A 21,025-nucleotide genomic window follows, 5' to 3' on the forward strand; every position below is an offset into this window, starting at 1 on the left:
TAAAGAAACCTCAGCAACTTCAATCCTTGAAAAAGCTCAACAACTTCAACCCTAAGAAAAGGTCAACACGTTTGGTCGGCCCTTACGGCCCTTCACTTCATCAAATGTGTCCCTCTTTGAAAAGATACCACTGCCCTAGGCCATGGGTTAGTTTAAGGGGGCAATGGCATGTTGTGCAGCATACACAGCTCTGCCCTCTAACAAATGGGAATGGCCAGAGGGCTGCCCCTGCTGCCCATCATCACCTGCGGAGGTCAGATGTACATGGAAATATTCATGCTTACAGTTGCTTTCATAGGTACCTGAACCCTTCCTTCATCTAAAAACTATCCACATGTATGCTGCTTGAAACAATGCAGCGTATGTTTGTTTGTTTGCTTTGCTTTTGACCATACAAAATTTCAGGAAAGAAAGAAAAGTGGATCTTGTTTATGCTGGAACTGATGACCCTTTTAGAATACTGAATCGGTAGGACTCTTGAGTTTGTCAGCATGTCCCAAAGCCTGACTGAGCAAGAATTCCGGTAATGAGAGCCACCATTACACTTTTCCAGTAGTATCCAGGAAGAAAGTTTATATGGAGGAATTTGAACCTTGCAGAGAAGAAAAACAAAAAAGACCAGCAAGAGGCAATGTTGTGGTCATGTAGGCTTGCATTTATCGCTGCTTTTTCTCAACCATTTCTCATTTATTTTGTTTAAATAGTCTTCTTGAGGCAGTGTTGATGGTCACTTTTCGAATCTGAAAGTAATGTGGAGTAATAGGTGGAGTAGGGACCTCAGTGCAAGTACTTGGGGTTATTTACATGTGTCATGAAGTCTAGCATGTCATGAAGTCTGGCAGAAATATATAAATTATAATGGCAATTTTCTGTGAGGGGTAGCTGCTGAGCGACAAGATTTAAAGACTGTGTGTCAGGTGAAAATAGTTAAAAGGTACGAGAGGGGGACTGAGTTACTTAAGGTTAGAATCCTTAACCATCATTTGTTGTGCTGAGTTTGTCATCCATGCCTTATTTAGTGTCATGGATCAGTGCTGCCCTTGCGGCCACTTGGAGCTTGAAACAATCTCTCATGTTCACCTACTGTGGACGTTATCAAAAGGTTAGAGAACACATAATGTATCACCTTATTAGGAGGCGGCCTTAGATATTCTTTTGTGTGCCTTCCTTGAGGAAACCAATAAATCTGTTACTGAACAGGTGGCAATGTCTCCGAATGCTGTGGTATTTCTTAGACCTGCTGTGATAGTTAGCTCCTGGTTTTGTCGCCCTAAATAATAATGGGTTCCACTGAGGCTGTGATTTTTGTACTGGTTCATATTTTGTACTTTGTTTAATGGTCAGTCAGCCGTAATAAACATTTGATTGATTGATAGTGTCATGTTGGCAAAAGTTACTTAAAGAAGCTCTTGGCAAGCTCAGCCCTGGTTCTGGCATGACTAACCCCCTTCACTTTTTTCACAGGACCTTAAATACCAAGACAGCCTTGACTTGCTTTACTTTCTGGCATATTCTATTATGTAATCGGCCAAAACCTTTGCACATGATCTCCTCTATTTGTCCTGATATTATTAATGGCTTTGCAATATTTGACCAGGGGTAGCAAGAGTCATTCAGACATATCATACAGTCAACCAAGACCACACAGTCTCTTAATTAAAACCTTTTGCTCAACATGTTGAAACATATAAGGCAACTTACATAGCAACTCCAATCCAGAGCCTGGTTAACATGGATTTCACGCGCTGTGAAATATGTAATATACAGTAGATTGTGTCCTGCCTCTGGGCCTTTTTCACACCTTATAATTTTTAATATAAATTTTATATTACACGCTGAGATGTAATATCATGAACTGTGAATGTTTGAAAACATATGTTTTGTTTGGAGACACCCATTAGAGAGATTATCCAAGGTTCTTTGAGTAGTCACATGGTAGGAAATCTGATTTTATTGCCATCTTGTGTGTGAAATGGCCTGCCTGGCTACCAGGCTTTACAACACATCTGTGACTGCTGGTACTTCAGTGTCTTAAAAGAGTTGGACAGTGGCTCCTCTGTGAGGGTTTACTGAAGAGATATAAAGGAACAGGAATGAAGTGTTTGTGGTATGATTTAGAATTTTCTGCATTTAGTTTAAGTAAACTAACAAAGGTCCCATCTGCACTATACTTCTAAATCAGTATCATCACCTTAAACAATCATGACTTCCTCTAAGGAATCCTGGGAATTGTAGTTTGTTAAGGGTGCTGAGGAGACCCCTATTCCCTTCACAGAGACACAATCCCCAGGGCTCTCTGGGAATTGGAATTTGTTGTTAAGCCACCCTTGGAATTGTAACTGAAGCAGAACCAGCATGGTTTCTTGCAAGGTCAAATCCTGTCACACTAACCTATTAGAGTTCTTTGAAAGCGTCAACAAGCATATTGATAGAGGTGGTCCTGTAGACTTTCAATGATACTTTGACAATTGCATTTGCCATTTTATAATAATAATAATAATAATAATAATAATAATAATAATAATAATAATAACAACAACAACAACAACAACAACAACAACAACAACAACAACAATTTATTATTTATACCCCGCCCATCTGGCTGGACTTCCCCAGCCACTCTGGGCGGCTTCCAAAAAAAATAAAATAAAACACTGTAATACATCAAACATTAAAAGCTTCCCTAAATAGGGCTGCCTTCAGATGTCTTCTAAAAGTCTGGTAGTTGTTGTTCTCTCTGACATCTGGTGGGAGGGCGTTCCACAGGGAGGGCGCCACTACCGGGAAGGCCCTCTGCCTGGTTTCCTGTAACTTGGCTTCTCGCAGTGAGGGAACCGCCAGAAGGCCCTCGGTGCTGGACCTCAGTGTCCGGGCAGAATGATGGGGGTGGAGACGCTCCTTCAGATATACTGGACCGAGGTCGTTTAGTGCTTTAAAGGCCAGCACCAACACTTTGAATTGTGCTCGGAAACGTACTGGGAGCCAATGTAGGTCTTTCAAGACAGGTGTTATATGGTCTCGGCAGCCACTCCCAGTCACCAGTCTAGCTGCCACATTCTGGATTAGTTGTAGTTTCTGGGTCACCTTCAAAGGTAGCCCCACGTAGAGCTCATTGCAGTAGTCCAAGTGGGAGATAACCAGAGCATGCACCACTCTTGCAAGGCTGTCCACAGGCAGATAGGGTCTCAGCCTACGTACCAGATGGAGCTGGTAAACAGCTGCCCTGGACACAGATTTGACCTGTGCCTACATGGACAGCTGTGAGTCCAAAACGACTCCCAGGCTGCGCACCTGGTCCTTCAGGGGCACAGTTACCCCATTCTGGACCAGGGAATCCTCCACACCTGCCCGCCTCCTGTCCCCCCCAAACAGTACTTCTGTCTTGTCAGGATTCAGCCTCAATCTGTTAGCCGCCATCCATCCTCCAACCGCCTCCAGACACTCACACAGGACCTTCACCGCCTTCACTGGTTCTGATTTAAAAGAGAGGTAGAGCTGGGTATCATCCGCATACTGATGAACACCCAGCCCAAACCCCCTGATGATCTCTCCCAGCAGCTGCATGTAGATGTTAAAAAGCATGATGGAGAGGACAGAACCCTGAGGCACCCCACAAGTGAGAGCCCAGGGGTCTGAACACTCATCCCCCCCCACCACTTTCTGAACGCAGCCCAGGAGGAAGGAGCGGAACCACTGTATGACAGTGGCCCCAGGTCCCAGCCCCTCAAGACGGTCCAGATGGATGTTATGGTCGATGGTATCAAACGCCGCTGAGAGATCCAGCAGAACTAGGAAACAGCTCTCACCTTTGTCCCTAGCCCGCCGGAGATCATCAACCAGTGTGACCAAGGCAGTTTCAGTCCCACGAGGCCTGAATCCTGACTGGAAGGGATCCAAATGCTCCGCTTCTTCCAGGCGTGCCTGGAGTTGTTCAGCAACCACTCGCTCAATCACCTTGTCCAAGATCGCGGGTTGGCACGCCAAGAAAAATAATCAACAATTTTTGTGCTACCTTAAGCAATTTGACATCATCTTCTTTCAGGAGACATGGCAGAATGACCCTATATTTCTTAATGGGTATAACTGCCACTACCTGCCTGCCTCTCCATCTCTAAGGGGCGGCAGATCTAGTGGTGGCCTAGCTTGCTTCATTTCCACGGAGCTGGCGCATTCTCTAACAGCCCTACCCAGCCTCAATTCTTTAGCAACAGCCGCTCTACTTAGCTTCAAGAGAACTACTCTTTTGCTGGTCAATGTCTATATTCCCCCAGGCCAAAAAAACCCCGTTGTCAAGGCTACATGGGCTGAGCTAGAGGCGTTTTTAGAGCCTCTCGAATCTACTTACCCGTCTGCCCTGACTATTGTGTGTGGAGACTTCAACGCTCGTATAGGAACAGATGACAACAGTCTATACACTCATTTCAACCTATTTATGGACCCTGAAGAACAGACGGATATTGGTGCGACACGACTGTCCAAAGATAGTAGAAGTAATTTCCCAGGTCTCTGCTTAGTGCAGGCTGCCAGACGGAGGGAACTGCTGATATTAAACGGCAATATAGAGGGGGACCGCCCCGGGGAATATACTCATTTCTCCAAGGCTGGGGGAAGCGTTATAGATTATATCTTAATCTCAAGATTTGCTCACAGCTTTGTAAGGAAGTTCCAAGTGGGCCACAATACTCTGAGTGATCACCTACCTCTAATTTTAGAGCTTGCAGGTCGGCCTTTTGACTATTCTATTGCCGAGCCACAATATATACCTTCTGTAAATTTGGATATACCTGCCCCCAAAAGACTCAAATGGTCCCCAATACTGAATGAAAATCTAACCCTCCTTCTTCAGTCAGTGGAGTTAAAGCTTATTCGCTCCGCTATTGTATCAGGCAACTCAGTAGATGCGATTATGGAACGCTTTAAATTACTTTTGGAAAGATTGAAACCCCATTTAACAACAGTGATACATAGCTCCGCTACAAAGAGGGCAAAGGACGGAGCTAGCTGGTTTGACCTGGAGTGCAGGCAAACAAGGAGACAAACGAGAACAGCCTACCAGAGATACAGGAAATCAGGGACTGCCCTCCTACTTAATGCTTATATTTATCTGAGACGGTCTTACAAACAATTACTAAGGAGAAAGAAACTGGAAGCTGAAAGAGCCGCATGGCACAGTTTGGTTAAGGCATCGCACGAGAAAGATACTACTTGCTTTTGGCGAACCATATCTGGTCTACTGGACCAGGAGCGTACTAATTCCATCTGTACAGTGGAACCAATGGAGTGGTTGCGCCATTTTCAATCTTTGTTCTATGACCAGGAAGCCCAACATTACAAACTATGCATTCAATTGGAGGACCTACCTCATTGGCCACCAGTAACTGCAAAGGAAGTTGAGAATTTAATCGCACAATTAAAGAACAACAAGGCCCCAGGGAATGATTACATCCCTGCCGAACTTCTGAAGTCCAACATTGGCTGGTGGGCCCCCCTGCTGGCGTCTTTATTTTCTTGGATCGACTCAACGGGTTTACTCCCAGATGGTTGGACTGAGGCAATAATTATCCCAATCTATAAAAAAGGACCCATGACAGACCCGGCGAGTTATAGACCAATCAGCCTTCTGCCTATACCCAGCAAACTATATGCCAAACATCTTTATATCAAGCTAACTAGCTGGCTGGAAACTGAAGCTATTCTAGCGGAAGAGCAAGCGGGTTTCAGGCAAGGCAGATCCACCATAGACCATTGCTTCACCCTAGCCTATTTAATTGACAAATATGCCAAAAAATCCCGTGGGGTGTTATATGCAGCCTTTATCGATCTAAAGGCTGCTTTCGATTCAATTCCACGTGTAAGACTCTGGGATAAATTGAGCACATCAAGTATTGACAAAAGACTATTATTTCTGATCAGCTGTTTATATAAAGACACAGTGCTGCATGTAAGAACTTCGTTAAATGGCCATCTTATAGGACCAGTTCCTGTCAGTAAGGGGGTCAAGCAAGGTTGCATCCTGGCCCCAGTTCTATTCAACATCTACATCAATGATATGGTTAACTGTTTGTCATCTCCGGACTTCCACGCCCCCAAACTGGCTGACAAATCAATATCAGTGCTTTTGTATGCTGATGATGCGATACTCCTATCTCGAACAAGAATAGGCTTAAATAGGCTCATAGGTGAATTTTCAGCATACTGTAGGAGAGAGCAACTTGCAATAAACTATCAGAAAACCAAAATTATGGTTTTTGCAAGGAAACACAGACAGTACAGCTGGAGGATGGATAACCAGACAATTGAACAGGTTAAAGCCTTCAAATATCTGGGTATCGTTTTCCAGTCGACCGGGTCCTGGGATGTCCATCAAAAATGTGCCAAAGAAAAAGCAGCTCAAAGTATCAAGATGCTGTCCCGCTTCTTTTACACGAAGGGGGGCAGATACATCCCAGCAGCCCTTGAAGTTTTTCAAGCAAAACCTCTGGCGCAGTTACTGTACGGGGCACAAATCTGGACGGGGAACCACTGCTCCAGTCTTGAAACTGTTCAGTCTAAATTTCTAAGGCAGATATTCGGCGTCCCCTCCTGTGTTCCAAACGCAGCATTACGACTCGAGGCCTGCCTTCCATCTGTAGAAACTCAGACCTGGCAGAGAACATTCAACTATTGGCTTCGTCTTAATCTAAATCCACCTGGTCTACTGCCTCTAGTAATGCAAGACCCTCACAAAAGCAAGTGGTTCAAAACTGTGCATCAAAAACTCCTTACATGCGGTCTGCATTCACAGTCCCTACTATCAATGGGCCTCATTAAAGCAAAGAGTCTAATAGGCCAGCGCCTGAAAGACATTGAACGACAAAACAACCTGATTATCTTAAAGAAACTGTGCCCATGGTATACCTACTTTCCCCCTTCTCATTTTGACTCTCCAGCTTCATATTTGTTTAAACTAACCATCCCAAAATACAGACGTGCCTTTACATTGGCTAGATGGGATGTTCTTCCCTCTGCTGTACTCGAAGGTCGTTACCAAAAGACTCCATTTGAAAAACGACTTTGCCCATGTGGAGATGGTAACACGGAAACAGTGTCCCACGTCCTTCTATCTTGCCCCCTTTACAAAGACCTAAGGAACGAGATTATTACTCCACTCATTCTCTCCAACCCCGGCCGTTCACCAGACATTACACTGTATTTTCTATTATCTGATACGGATAGTCAGATAACAGAGAAGGTCGCGAGGTACATCGAGAGAGCTGCGAAATTGAGGGCCACCATCTGAGTGACAGACTTGTTCATCTGACGGACCTCCTTTGGCTTGTTCTTTTCTTCCTTTTATCCCTATTTTCACTTTTAACTCTTGTATAGCTGTGGCCTGTTGGCTTTGCTAATAAAGTTTTGATTGATTCACCTTGTCCAAGAATGGAAGATTTGAGACTGGGCGATAGTTGGCCATCGTGGCCGCATCTACCCAGTATGGAGAGATCTTTTTGCAGCTTCTTGCAGTTTCATTTTGCTTTAACCATCCTGAACAATTTGGTATCATCAGCAAACTTGGCTATATCACCGCTCAGCCCTAAGATAGTTTTTGGACAAGTTATAAAACGCAGGTCCCAATAGCAATCATTGGGTGACTCCACTTTATTCAGTCAGGAGAATTATCAAGTTATTCCCACTCTGTGCTTCCTGTTACTTAACCAGTCCCTGAACCACAAAAGGATCTCACCTCTTTTCCCATGATTGCTAAGCTTCCTCAGAAGTCTTTGGTGAGGTACTTTCCCTGTAAGCAAGTGTGAAGTGATGCACATTGGGCCCAAAGCCCTAATTTCACATATACACTCATGAAGTCTGAACTGACAGTGACTTGCCAGGAACAAGAACCTATAGCCTTGCTGGGTAGCTCAGTTCAGACATTGACCGAGTGTGCGCCAGCTGTGAAAAGAGTGAATTCTATGCTAGGGGTCATTAGGAAAGAAATTGAAAATAAAACTGTCAATATCATAATGCCTTTATACAAATCTATGGTGCAACTGCACTTGGAATACTGTGTTCATTTCTGGCTACCTCATATCTCCTCAGAAAGGATATTGTAGAGTTGGAAAAGGTTCAAAAAAACGGCAACCAAAATGATTTAGAATAAAGGCAAGTATGGAGGGACATGACAGAAGAGCATGGATAGATATTTTCCTCCCTTTCGTGTTAATACGAAAGTTGTGCTCATTCAATGATGCAGGAGATTCAGGACAGACAAAAGGAAACACTTCTTCATGGATCAAGCAATTGTTTTATGAAACTCACTGCCACAAGAGTTGGTGATGGACAATATCCCGATGGCTGTAAAATGGGATTGGACAGATAACATGAAAAATAAGGCTGTTAGTGGTTACTGGTCACAATGGCTATATGTAGCCTTGAGGTTCATAGACCGTTTGCACCAAAATATCAGCTGCTGGCAGCCTTGCTTATGGCCTTCCCAGAGGCACTTGGTTGGCCACTGCAGGAATCAGGATGCTGAACCAGCCATACTGCTGGTCTGATTCACAACAGCTTTTGTTACATCCTAATTACATATGTCCCAGAAAGCTTCCCCTTGCTTTTCTGGCTTTCAGCAGGCCCACAAGCATCTCATACTCAGCAGGGTCCCACCCCCCCCACCCTCAGCTGCAAGCTATTTTGTAGAAGCTAGCTCACTTCACCCTAATTGAGGAGGCATCAATGTTCCCCTCACCCCTCACCCCTTTCGTCACATCTCTACTGGACTGGCATCAAGCATTATTTTGAGGGCATTTTCCCACATGTGCATCATGCCAATGAGGTCTACTGTTATTCATTATCCTGACATTTATTCTTTTCACATAAAGACTTCCTTGGATTTTTTTGGTGTGTTTTTTTGGTTAGTTTATTGTTTTATTGTTTGCTTGTTTGTTTGCTTGTTTGTTTGTTTGTATGTTTGTTTATGAGAGCCAGTGTGGTGTAATGGTTAAGAGTGGTAGATTTGTAATCTGGTGAACTGGGTTCGCATCTCTGCTCCTCCACATGCAGCTGCTGGGTGACCTTGGGCCAGTCACACTTCTCTGAAATCTCTCAGCCCCGCTCACCTCGCAGAGTGTTTGTTGTGGGGGAGGAAGGAAAAGGAGAATGTTATCCGCTTTGAGACTCCTTCGGGTAGTGATAAAGCGGGATATCAAATCCAAACTCTTCTTCTCTTCTATGTGATTGGGCAACTGTGTTCACTGCTTCAGCCCCTGGAGGTTAATGGAAAGCTAATTGTTGCATCTATTTTATTTTCAATTTTGCATAGTCAAAATTATTATCTCAAAAGCCCTTTAAATCGAGTTATAACATCTCACTTCTGCATCCCTTAAATTGCTGAATTATGATTCAACAGGCTTCATAGAAGAACCTGATTCCTCCCCCCTCCCCTTTACATATTTCAAGTTTTATGTTTCTTTCCATTAAAGTTTCCAACCTTTCTCAGACGTATTTAGTTTGGCAAAAGGAGTAATGTTGAGTCATGGAAAAGATTTGAGAATGAGCTACTGAAAATGTATCTAATTTCTCTTTGTGTAATTTAGGAGCAGGCAATGGATAAGTGGGTAGAATCACAAAGTAACAAGTGGTTGTTGGGGTTTTTTTCGGTCTTCAACCCTGCTTAAATTTGATGGCCCAAATGTAGCCTTTCAAAAATCTCTAGGCTAGTGCTTCATTTTCTCTAAATTAGATAGCGTGTGTATGTTCTTTAAACACTAAGAAATTAAATTCTCTTCTTTTTGAATAGGGGTGATGTTGCCACTGCTTAAGCTGAATCTCAAACTCTGCAGTTCAGTGTTACAGCAGTGCCGTGCTTGGAGCAGGTCCCACTGTCTTCAGAGAGGCTTTCTTCTGAGTATACATGCATAGCACGGGGCTGCACAGTGTCAGTCCTAAACACACTTTGGGAATCAGCGGGATTCCCTTCTGAGTTAACATAGTAAAGTGGTTTCTGTCTCTTGCAATCAAAATGACAGAACCTCTTGCAGAATTCCTCAGACCAGTCCAATGTATTTGGGGGTGTCTAGAAATGGAGCTCAACATTTTTGTGGATTCAGGGCTGTAGGCCCAACAATTTTTGGCAGTTCTAGGGTGCAATCACTGTCTATTCACCTCATTTAAAGAAAAAATGAGGGGAAAGAAGCCTCAGGCTTGTCTGTTGTCTGTTGCTTGTCTGCCAATTAGCCCTAAAGCATCTTCCTACAACACTCACTGGGTTCTCTCACTGCGAGAAGTGAAGTTACAGGGAATCAGGCAGAGGGTCTTCTCGGCAGTGTCACCTCCCTGTGGAACACCCTCCCATCAGATGTCAAGGAGATAAAGAACTACACAAGTTTTAGAAAACATCAGAAGGCAGACCTATATTGTGAAGTTTTTAAAGTTTGAAAGCAGCTCAGAGTGGCTGGGGAAACCCAGCCAGATGGGCAGGGTATAAATAATAAAATTATTATTCTTATTCTTATTCTTATTATTATTATTATTATTTACTACTTCTACTACTGCTCCTCAGGATTCCGCTGTAAATATGTTTTCTTAGTTCAGTTTTCATCAGTGGATTTATATTTACTTATTTATGCCTATTACTAAGCTGCCATTCGGGGAGCATTTTTTTTAAAAAAAAGAAATTTAAAACATCAGAAACATGTTTTGTTATGATTGATGCCTTTGTCTAATGCAGAGGTGGAAAACCCCATAACGGCCCCATATGTTGTTTGACCCCTGCACCCAATAGTTTCTACCAGCATGGCCAATGATTAGGGAGAATGGGAACACCTGGCAACATCTGGAGGCTGCATGCTCCTCTTCCCTGGTCTAATGTCGTATTGAAAATATTTTATATTCACTTATGCGGCAATCCTATAGACCAAAAGTCATTTTATTGTCATATTATATGGCTCTTCCCCCAACCCCAATGATCTTCAGGACAACAACCTATTTACAACACAAAATGGCCACACAACAACAGTTTCTTAAGATTCCTTTGGGAAACCTAAACTTGTTCAAACCTGGTTTAGGACAGTAATGTAGATGTGATCCAAGTAACAATAATAGGCCCTACATAAAGAGTCCTGTTGTGGTCATGCCCTGCTCGAAGGCTTCTAATAGGCCACTGTGAGAATAGGATTCAGGGCTCTTCTTGAATGAAAGCAAGTGAGTTCATCACTATGTAGAAGACAGACAGCTGACTGAAGTAAACAAAAAGCTGGTTGAGGATAAGGTTTCATTGAAGCTTAAGTCAAGTCAAGAGTGCAAAGTCTCTCAGAGTGCTGCCTTTCCATTTTACTTTTTCCTTTGAGGTAATATACAACTGCTCCAAGGATAACCCCACTGCCTGACCTCCTCTGAACTGGAAACTGGAAATGCTAATTGCTGTGGTTGCAATTTCCAAACCAGTGGTGTGGGCCAGAAACTGTACTTATTTAGTCCCATCTTGCCATTTTGTAATAGTTATGTTCTTCAAAAATGACAGAAAGGGAGAAAATGAGAGAGATTTATGTCAGCAATGAGTAAATAAGTGCGCAGTCCCTTTACTTTACATGCCTTTGCAATTCATATCTCATTGGGGCCATTTTGGACCTAGTTTGTTCTCTTATCACTAAAGTATCTTATCACTAAAGTCCTCACTGGTACTTTCAGTTAGAGTAATGAAATCTCATGCCACATGTATTGATATATATTATCTGTGTTCCCTGGCTGAGTCTTATATACCTTGATGAAGTGCTGTGATTGGCCACTGAGTTAATTGTAATCCTATGCTGCACTGTGGTGTCGGGTCAGAGAAGAAGTAAATAGAGGGAGAGGCTGGAGAAACCCTTTGTGAGGAAAGGTTACAAAAGACAGTGGGGGGGGGCGTATGCAGGGCATGATAGAGATACCCAGTGTGGAGAAACTGGATAGTTTTTCTCTGTCTCTCATAATGCGAGACTGTGGAGAACAGACAAAAGACTTATTCTCACAGTGCATAGTTAAACTAAGGAATTTGCTGCCACAATATGCAATGGTGGGTCACCAATTTACGGTAGATGGCTTAAAAGGGGGATTAGAAAAAATCACAAAGGATAAAGCTATCAGTAGATACTAGTCGTGATATCTATATGTTATATCCAGCACCAAGTTGGCAGCTATGGGGAACAGGAAGCTGAACTAGGTGTGTCTTTGGTCTGATCCAGCAGGCCTCTTAAGTTATCTCTTGAGAAACTCCATTTTCCACAAGAGACTTTTAACTTACACCACCTTTTGTTACAGGTATAATGTTGTACCACCATCAAGGATAGAACCAACTACTAAGCAAACATGAACACCTGTGTTGACAACAACACCCATTCCACCCCTTCAAATGCACTTAGCTCTGCTAAATTTTTATCCTTTTACTGCAGGACACCCACTGTCATAGTTTGCACAACTGTTAGCCATCACTGCAAAGGGCACACAACATTGGTGCATTTCCCCCATAGGGAAACTGCTGGTGCAAGGAAGTTTAGGAGCAATTCTATCATAGATGGATATCCTGTTATATTATTACAGTATTTAGTACTCTATATTAAATTTGTATGCTGCTCTATACCCATAGATCTCAGGGTGGTCCAGAACATATAATATGTTGCAGTAATCTAACTTAGAGGTTACCAGAGCATAGACATCAGTAGTTAGGCTTTCCCTGTCCAGATAAGGGCACAGCTGGGCCACCAGCTGAAGTTGATGAAAGGCACTCCAGACCACTGAGGTCACCTGAGCATCAAGTGACAGCAAAGTATCAATGAGTTCCCCCAAGCTACATACCCACTCCTTCAGAGGGAGTTTAACCCATCAAGAGCAGGCAACCTCCCAGCCATCTGGTCTAGGGAACCGCCCACTAACAGTGCCTCAGTCTTATCTGGATAGATCTTCAGTTTGTTGTCTCTCATCCAGTCCATTATTGAAGTAAGATGACAGTCCAAAACATCCATTGCCTCCCATGCAGGTGTACAGGAGAAAGAAGTAGAGCTGTGTGTCATCAGCATATCGCTGACAACATACTCCAAACCTCTGGATAACCCCACTCAGCAGTGTCATGTAGATGTTAAACAGCATGGGGGATAAAATCAAACCCTGTGAACCCCACATTGAAGGCTCCATGGGGCTGAAAACACTCCCCAAGCAACAGCCCTGGGGAAAGTCCACCCAAGTAGGGCTGGAACCACCGCAAAGCGGTGCCACCCACTCAGATTGCAGCTCCAGAAGGATACTATGGTTCATGGTACCAAAAGCTGCTAAGAGGTCGAGGAGAATTAACAGGGAAACATTTCCTCTCCTCACAGAGGGTGACCAAAGCAGTTTCTGTGCTAAAACCAGGCCTAACCCCAATTGCAAATAACTGGTTCAAATAGTATTTTGGTGAAAATTATAGTGCCATCTTCTACTGTGTGGTGTGTGGCTTTTCTTTGATTTCCGAAAGCTCTGATTATTGCTTTCACGAAAGTGGCTGTACATTTCTCCTGTTACTAAAGTCCTGATGAACAAACAAGGGCGATACCAGGGAGTTTTATGTGTTTGATTCAAATGCATGTCTTCCCAAAGATCATCGATGATTCAAAACAGATGAATCTTAAAGATGTCAAAACAGATTTAAATTTTAAAATAAATCCAATTTGATGGCACTATTAGCAATCAAGTAATAGACAACAGATTTTTATTTCAAATCATTCTTCTTCTTTTTTAGATTATGACACAAGCAGAGGCCACCCAGTTTAAATAAAAACAGGGGGTGTAATTCCCAAAAATGCAACTATAGTGGTACCTCAGGTTACATACGCTTCAGATTACATACGCTTCAGGTTACAAACTCCGCTAACCCAGAAATAGTACCTCGGGTTAAGAACTTTGCTTCAGGATGAGAACAGAAATCGTGCTCTGGCAGCGTGGCGGCAGCAGGAGGCCCATTAGCTAAAGTGCTGCTTCAGGTTAAGAACAGTTTTAGGTTACGAACGGACCTCCGGAACGAATTAAGTACTTAACCCGAGCTACCACTGTATAGTTGCTTGGGACAGGTGTCTCAAAGATGTTAGAGAGGCAGGGTTACCGAACAACAGGAGATTAGCAAATTAGAAGCAATATATATATATCAATCATATTATTCCATACTGTTAGTCTTGTAGAGGTAAATAAACATTTGACAAAACATTTAACTTATCTTGAGCTTCATATTATGCAGGCCACAGTCAAACTGTATGACTCATTCTATATAGGTAGCGATGGGGGAGAAATTCAATTCAGTTTGCATTTAAATGCAGAACTACTCAATTCACACTTTCTGTAACAATAGGAGAACCAAAACACAGCCATCAAGCCATCATTTGAACTTTGCACTGCTCTGAATTTTGTGGTGCAGTTCTCCAACCAAAGTTCTCCAACCAAAAAATAAATAAATGCATAGGTTGGGGAGAATGTGCATAAAATGCATATAGCATACAAAATGCATTAGGGAAATTGCTTTCGTGTGTGTGTGTGTGTGAAAACTGCATACAAAAAGGTATTTATTAGCAAAAATTCACACTAATATATTGACAGATTTTCATGAATTGATTTTTCCCCCATCCCACAAATTGCTGCAGAAAAATGTGGAGAACCAGATCTTAGATTAGAAAATGGGAAACTGAGAGGATCAAAGTTGATTCTCGATCCATCCCTATATACAAGTTTAATTAAAAGTCAGGAACTTCCTGATGGAGAGGAACATAGAGTGGACAGCTAAAAGGTCTGACAATGTTAATGAGGAGGGCAAGAAAAGATCTACACAAAGTCAGTACAGTATCTAAACAGCTACCAAATAGAGATCTGTGGAAGGCACACATGCCATGGTTAAGAGAAAAGAAAATGGGCTGAAAAGGAGGCTAACCCATTTGACTGTTCTATACAAAACTTCCAAGGAAACTGAAAGTTTATTAGTGTCACCCTACTGAGCCAATATGATGCCACTGGCCTCGTCCAATAAAAGCTTTCATTGGATGGAACATTAGTTGAAGTGTATATTCTCCAAACATTAGTACAGTCGTATTCAGAAGTCGAACAGAATCCATTCCGGAAGTCCGTTCAACTTCCAAAACATTTGACTTCCAAAGAGCGACTTCTGCAGCCAATCGGAAGCTACAGAAGCCCCGTTAGACATTCGGCTTCCCAAAGAATGTTTGAAAACCGGAACAGTTACTTCCTGTTTTTGATCGTTCTGGAGCCGGAACATTCAACTCCCAAGGCGTTCGGGAGCCGATGTACAACTGTACCTCAAATGAGTTAGCATAGCTTAGGGTTGCTTTATGATTTGTCTAGAACTGGCTATTCTCTCAGCTGGTCAGATTTTTGAAGACAATTGTAGATTATTAGATTATTGTCAAGTTAGTTCACATTTCTGTTTTTCTGCCACCAGAAATTGCCGTTCCCCCAGATTAACACTTTTCGAGACCCAGAATCCAAATATGTATTGCACCCTTTTGGTTACTTCACTGCATGCACCCTTAGCTTTTCAAAAATTGACTGCTCCTCAGTATTATCCAGGCTAGGTGTTTAAGGCAGATAGGTTTATTGCTAGCTACTGAATCATCAGCAATTGTCCTACTTGAACTTCAAGATACACCAGCCACTTAAAAGAGAGAGAGAGTGTGTGAGTAAGGGCTGACCTAAATATTTGACTTCCTGACACACAGAACATCCTAATACACTTAAAATGAATCGTCTGACAAGAATATGATAGGCATTCAATGAAAACTATAATTCATGACATGAGTTAAAAATAATGATGGCTGAAACTGAAGGGACATATAGTCTGCATTTGCATTTTAAAAATTAACAAAGGTTACTCAGGGTTCCAAGTGCTGGCTTTTCCTAGAAATTTAGACATTCCTCTTTTTTAAAAAAAAACCCCCACAAATTGGGATTCAAAGTTCACAAACAACAGGAAACTGTAAGAACAATCAAAATCAATTCAACTACACTTAATGCAAGTCTTCTGGCATAATGCATGTTTTATAAGGTGATTCATATCTTCTTCACTGAACATTAAAAGTACCAAGTAAGGAGCGCTCTGCCACTGTGGTAAATTGTCTTTTGTCCTCATGACTTGGAGAAGCAAGAATAGGTATAATTTGATTGGCTGATGCCAGCAACAGGTGCTATTTTAGTGCCAGAGAGCAAAGTTAAATGCAGACATACCATTTTTGAAAGCACAAGATCACTCTGATAAGTGATTTGCAGGTTTGTATGCATGGAGAACATCATCATCAACATAATCACAATAATAATAATATTAAATGGGCTCAGGGCAGCTAACACCACCAGTAAAATCACAATAAAAACATAATAGGGGAGGGGAAAAACAATTTAAAATATGGGTTAAAATACAATTTAAAATGCAGCCTCATTTTAATAGTAGCCCATAGTTCAAAACCATAAGGGGAGGGAAACATAAGGGTCAGGCTGAGTCCAAACCAAAGGCCAGGCAGAACAGCTCTGTCTTGCAGGCCGTGCAGAAAGATGTCAAATCCCGCAGAGCCCTAGTCTCTTGTAACAGAGTGTTGCACCAAGTCGGGGCCCGTACTGAAAAGGCCCTGGCCCTAGTTGAGACCAATCTAACCACCTTGCGACCTGGGACCTCCAAAATGTTGTCATTTGTGGACCTTAAGGTCCTCCGCGGGGCATACCAGGAGAGGCGGTCCCGTAGGTATGTGAGGTATGAGGAAGTCCAGCATATTTGAGTTGTGTGCATATCCACAGTTTCCTATGGGGAATGAAAATGCATACTGAATTTCTAGAAGTAAGAAATTTCTTGGACTCACACTTAAAGACACTGTCAAAGAAGGGTGTGTCATCTGCTGCTACCTGCCCTTTTGGCATGTCCAGAGTGCACCCCTGGAATTGTCTCAGTAATGTAACTTGCTTATCTTAAGAGCATATACTAAGAGCATAAGAACATAGAAACATAAGACAAGTCCAACTGGATCAGACCAAAGGCTTACCTAGTGCAATATCCTGTTCCTCACAGAGGCCAACCAGATGCATCTAGGAAGACTATGAAATTGCCCCCTGACTCTCCCACTGTTGTTCCCCAGCCACTGATATTCAGGGGTTTTATATTTAACTCTGCAAAAAAAAAAAAAAAGAAAACAGTTTGGGGGAAAGCAAGCTATGCACCTTTTGTTTTAAATGAAATTTAGACACAAGAATCATTTTTAGAATTTGTCCCAACTGTAAAATGTAGCCTTTCAATTTGTCCTGAGGGATTAAAAAGATGTAAAATTATATTCCTTACTGGATCAATGGTCTAAGCATAGACCCTTAAGCCAGTGTGTCAGTGGTTTGAAAACTGAAACACAATTCCCGTACACAAGAGGCAATGAGGAAAGAAAAATGTGTGGGTAGAGAGTTGGAGTCACATAATACTAAATCATGAAAATAACTATTAACATTCCCACTGAAATTACATTTTTGATCACGGCTTTCCTGCATCATATGTGTACAATGTCAACAGATGAAACAGTGTCAAATGACAGCTTTGCCAGAAAAAAAAATTACCCATTGGTGTGCTGTCCAGGCCAGCACTATGTGTAAGGAATATCTTATATGAAACTTATTATACCAGCTCACCTTAGAATTCTGTAATAGAATCTACTGAGGGAGCAGATTATTGCCCAGCTTCCATGTAGACAGTGAGAAATCTACTCTGTGACCCCAGTTCACTGAAATTTCTGGAAAACAACAATGCAGGTTTGGAAGGGCCATGCTTGAGCATGAAAAGAAATATATTGAATGCTTTTAAAGATATAAAATTCCTAGAACTGTTGGAAAGACTCTTGCATGTGAACTCTCCCATCCAAGTTGCTCAATAGTATGACTCCAGTCGAGAAGGCTGACATCAGACTCTTGTGTAACCCATGAGCACAGGAATGCCAGTTTTGCAAACACATTCCGTAATTTTAAAATCTCACCAACGTGTTATATATAGTTCAAGGTAGTGTTCCGAAGTATGAACTCACTTGTGTGCAGAGTTACTTCCTCTTTATTCAAAGGAAAGAGGCACTATAAAGAACATAGTCAGGGGCAATAGAGCTTCCACAAAAAGGGTTCCATCTGTTTGCAGAAGAGCTGGCAATCCAGTGGAGGCTGATGCTCCTGGAAGGGGAGGAGATTTTTCTCCAATTCCTCCTTCTGCTTCCCATGCCATTCTGGAGAGTCTTCCACTCTCCCAAAGTAAATGATAGCAGGCTGCAGTGGGAAAAGAAATCAATGGCAATCACTTTCTTTTTTCCGAGAGTACAAGGTTCTGTGAGTGGAACTCTGCTTCTGGAATCTCAGAAACCATCCTGTTATATTTGTGGCAAGCAGACTTTTTTTTTGCTCAAAGGAATAATTTCATTTCTTGCAGGTGCATCAGTATAGCAGGCAGAGTTCCATAGTAGGTGCTAATGGAACAGATGAGTGGCTTTTCCAACAATATCTAGGATTCCAAGTCTCTTTCCCTAGAGTTCTTCATGGCTGAAAGTTGTTGCATCCAATTTGATTATATATTGTATTTGTGATAGCATAGTATTTCAGCAATAGGCATGTGTTTTGTATTCTGCTCATCTCTGCCACTTACTTTATTACTTAGATACAGTTCATACATAACCTGACTGCCCAATCTACCGCATGGTGAAGGAGTAGGATGAATGGGAGGTACAGGATTCAAGAGCCATGGGAAAAAATTTGCTCTCAGTAGTTCCTGAAGAGTTAATCCCCCTGGCTGGCAAGGCCAGCGCCCGTGAGATGTGGGAAGGGCTTAAGGCCTGTCATCTCCGTCAAGAGGCTGGGTCTGTGTTGCTTTACTTCAGAAAGCTCCACAGGAAGCGTTTGGAGCCAGGGGAAGACCTTAGAGCCCACGTTTTACATTTGCAGCATCTCAGACAGGAATTGACTCATAGAGGTTTCAATATGCCTGAGTCTTTGTTTGCAAACCTTATTCTGGACTCCCTGGATGAGAGCTATCATGCTGTGGCAAGCCAGCTAGCAACTCTTCCTGCGCAGGACCTCACTGCTACAAAAGTTTTGGCAACCAAAAGCTATATACGAAGTTCCCAACGAGAACAGTGCTGGCAGTAAACAGGCATGTGACACACAACAATCATGTCTGACTCTTTTAAGGAGGAATGGAATGATATCCTAACAGGAATATGCCCCTCTCCTCCCATAGTCACTTCCTCCCGTAGTGTATGACACAATGGCTGCATGTACATCATATTCAACCTCACTTTCCTTGCAACCCCACCATGTTTTAGAAAATCCCCGAAAGTTGGGTTCTTCCCTGTGATTCTCTATAACCACTAAGGATGGAGGACAAATCAATTCACACTTTCTGAAAAAAATACACAAACAGAAGTACATCCATCCTTCAAAATCCTCATTTCTCTGAATTTTGGAAAGCAGCTCTCTAGCCAAGTAATGCGTACAAAACTGCACATATTAGGGTAACTTGTGCATGAAAGCACATGTATTAGTGAAAAGAACATAAAAAATGTGTTATATATAAGAATATTGCTTTGCAAAACAGTGTATGTTAGGCACAATTGCACACAAGCCTATACGTTAGGAAAAATTCACACTAAAATCCTTATGAAATTTTATTTATATATAACTCTAACTCTACCTAACTACACACATACATATATATATATATAACAAAGGGATGTACAAATGTGGAGAACTGAACATAAATCTGGAAAAATTAGAAACAAAAACTGAAAGATTCATCCATCCCTAATTACCACACAAGTGATTTGAGAGAGCTCCCAAAATAATGTTTTGGGGTCCAACTCAAAGCTGGAGACAATTTTCTAGGGGGAGTTGCAAGCCGCAAAATACAACTACAGAGACATTTTTCACTTCTGTTATAAAATTAAATTTCTGACTTCCAAATTAAATTTCTGAATGAAGGCACAGCTCATTACCTCAGCCAAATTTGAGTGGCACAATATTGCCAGGTGGTGCTGAGAGTTTGGCTGAGGAACAGGCCTTAAGTGACTAAGCACGTGATGAACAGAATAGTTCAAAAGTATTGTGTAGAGGTGTTTGCTAGTGGTGGTAACTAAGGAAGGGACTTTGGGGACTAGAAAGCACATGAGGGATTCTTCAGAAAAATATGGGATGTGCTCCAAATAGATCTTAACATGATGTTGCGACCTCAGTTGCTCCTCCTGTCTTAGAATGAAAGTGCCATATCACTGCTACTAAATCTTCAGCCAGTACAATGTCTGACATGGAAGCTTACAACCTGAACTCACAAATTAAGAATGTCTACTCTATTAAATGACTTCTATAATTATTGCCAGCTTCAGCACTAAAATGTTAGCAATAGGTTTGTATGCCTGAAATGCTGTGTTCTTTTTACAGCAAATCAGTTTGGATGATATTCTAGATCTTTGCCAGATGTGACAAAGGAACACTGAAGCCCAAAGCTTGCTTATCCTTAAATCACCCCTCTCACTCCTTTCCCCCTCTCACACACACACTCCCCAAAGTGGGGAGAGAAAAAGATTTGAATTCTGATCTTTCAAGATAAATATTAATTTTTAAAGCTCTGCTGACCCTTATTACATTAAAATCAGTATGAGTAGATTTTAAAATGCTGGCGCTAAGAACATAAAACCTTTCCTAAGTCCCGATTATCAGCACAAAAGACCTAATGTAGTGACGTCACCTTGGAAAGAAGGCAAGGATAATCTCCTGCTCATTGCCACATTATTGAGGAACTGAGAGTATTTCTGATGAATACACCTCTCGGCTCATACATATGCTTAATTAGGATTGACTTGGAACACTGCACGGTGCACAGATGGAACAAGTTACGGATTGTATAAGCGGCAATGTCTCTGGTTTTCAGCGTGGTTAAGTGTCTTGTCTTCCTACTGTACTGCAACACTTTCCAAGCATTTTTGAATATTTAACAAGTCTCCAATGGTGATTTCCTCCAGAACCAGATGTCGGCTTTGCAACTTTC

At 42.1% G+C, this 21,025-nt stretch overlaps 1 protein-coding gene across 5 annotated transcripts in view; it reads left to right on the forward strand.

Annotated features, from left to right (window-relative positions):
* The window catches only part of IGF1 (insulin like growth factor 1), a 73,021-nt gene that overhangs the window by 24,418 nt on the left and 27,578 nt on the right, over nt 1-21,025 (forward strand). The gene's annotated exons all lie outside the window — the stretch shown is intronic.

The sequence above is a fragment of the Podarcis melisellensis genome (assembly GCF_964234715.1).
Source record: "Podarcis melisellensis genome assembly, chromosome: 10".
NCBI classification, from domain to species: Eukaryota; Metazoa; Chordata; class Lepidosauria; order Squamata; family Lacertidae; genus Podarcis; species Podarcis melisellensis.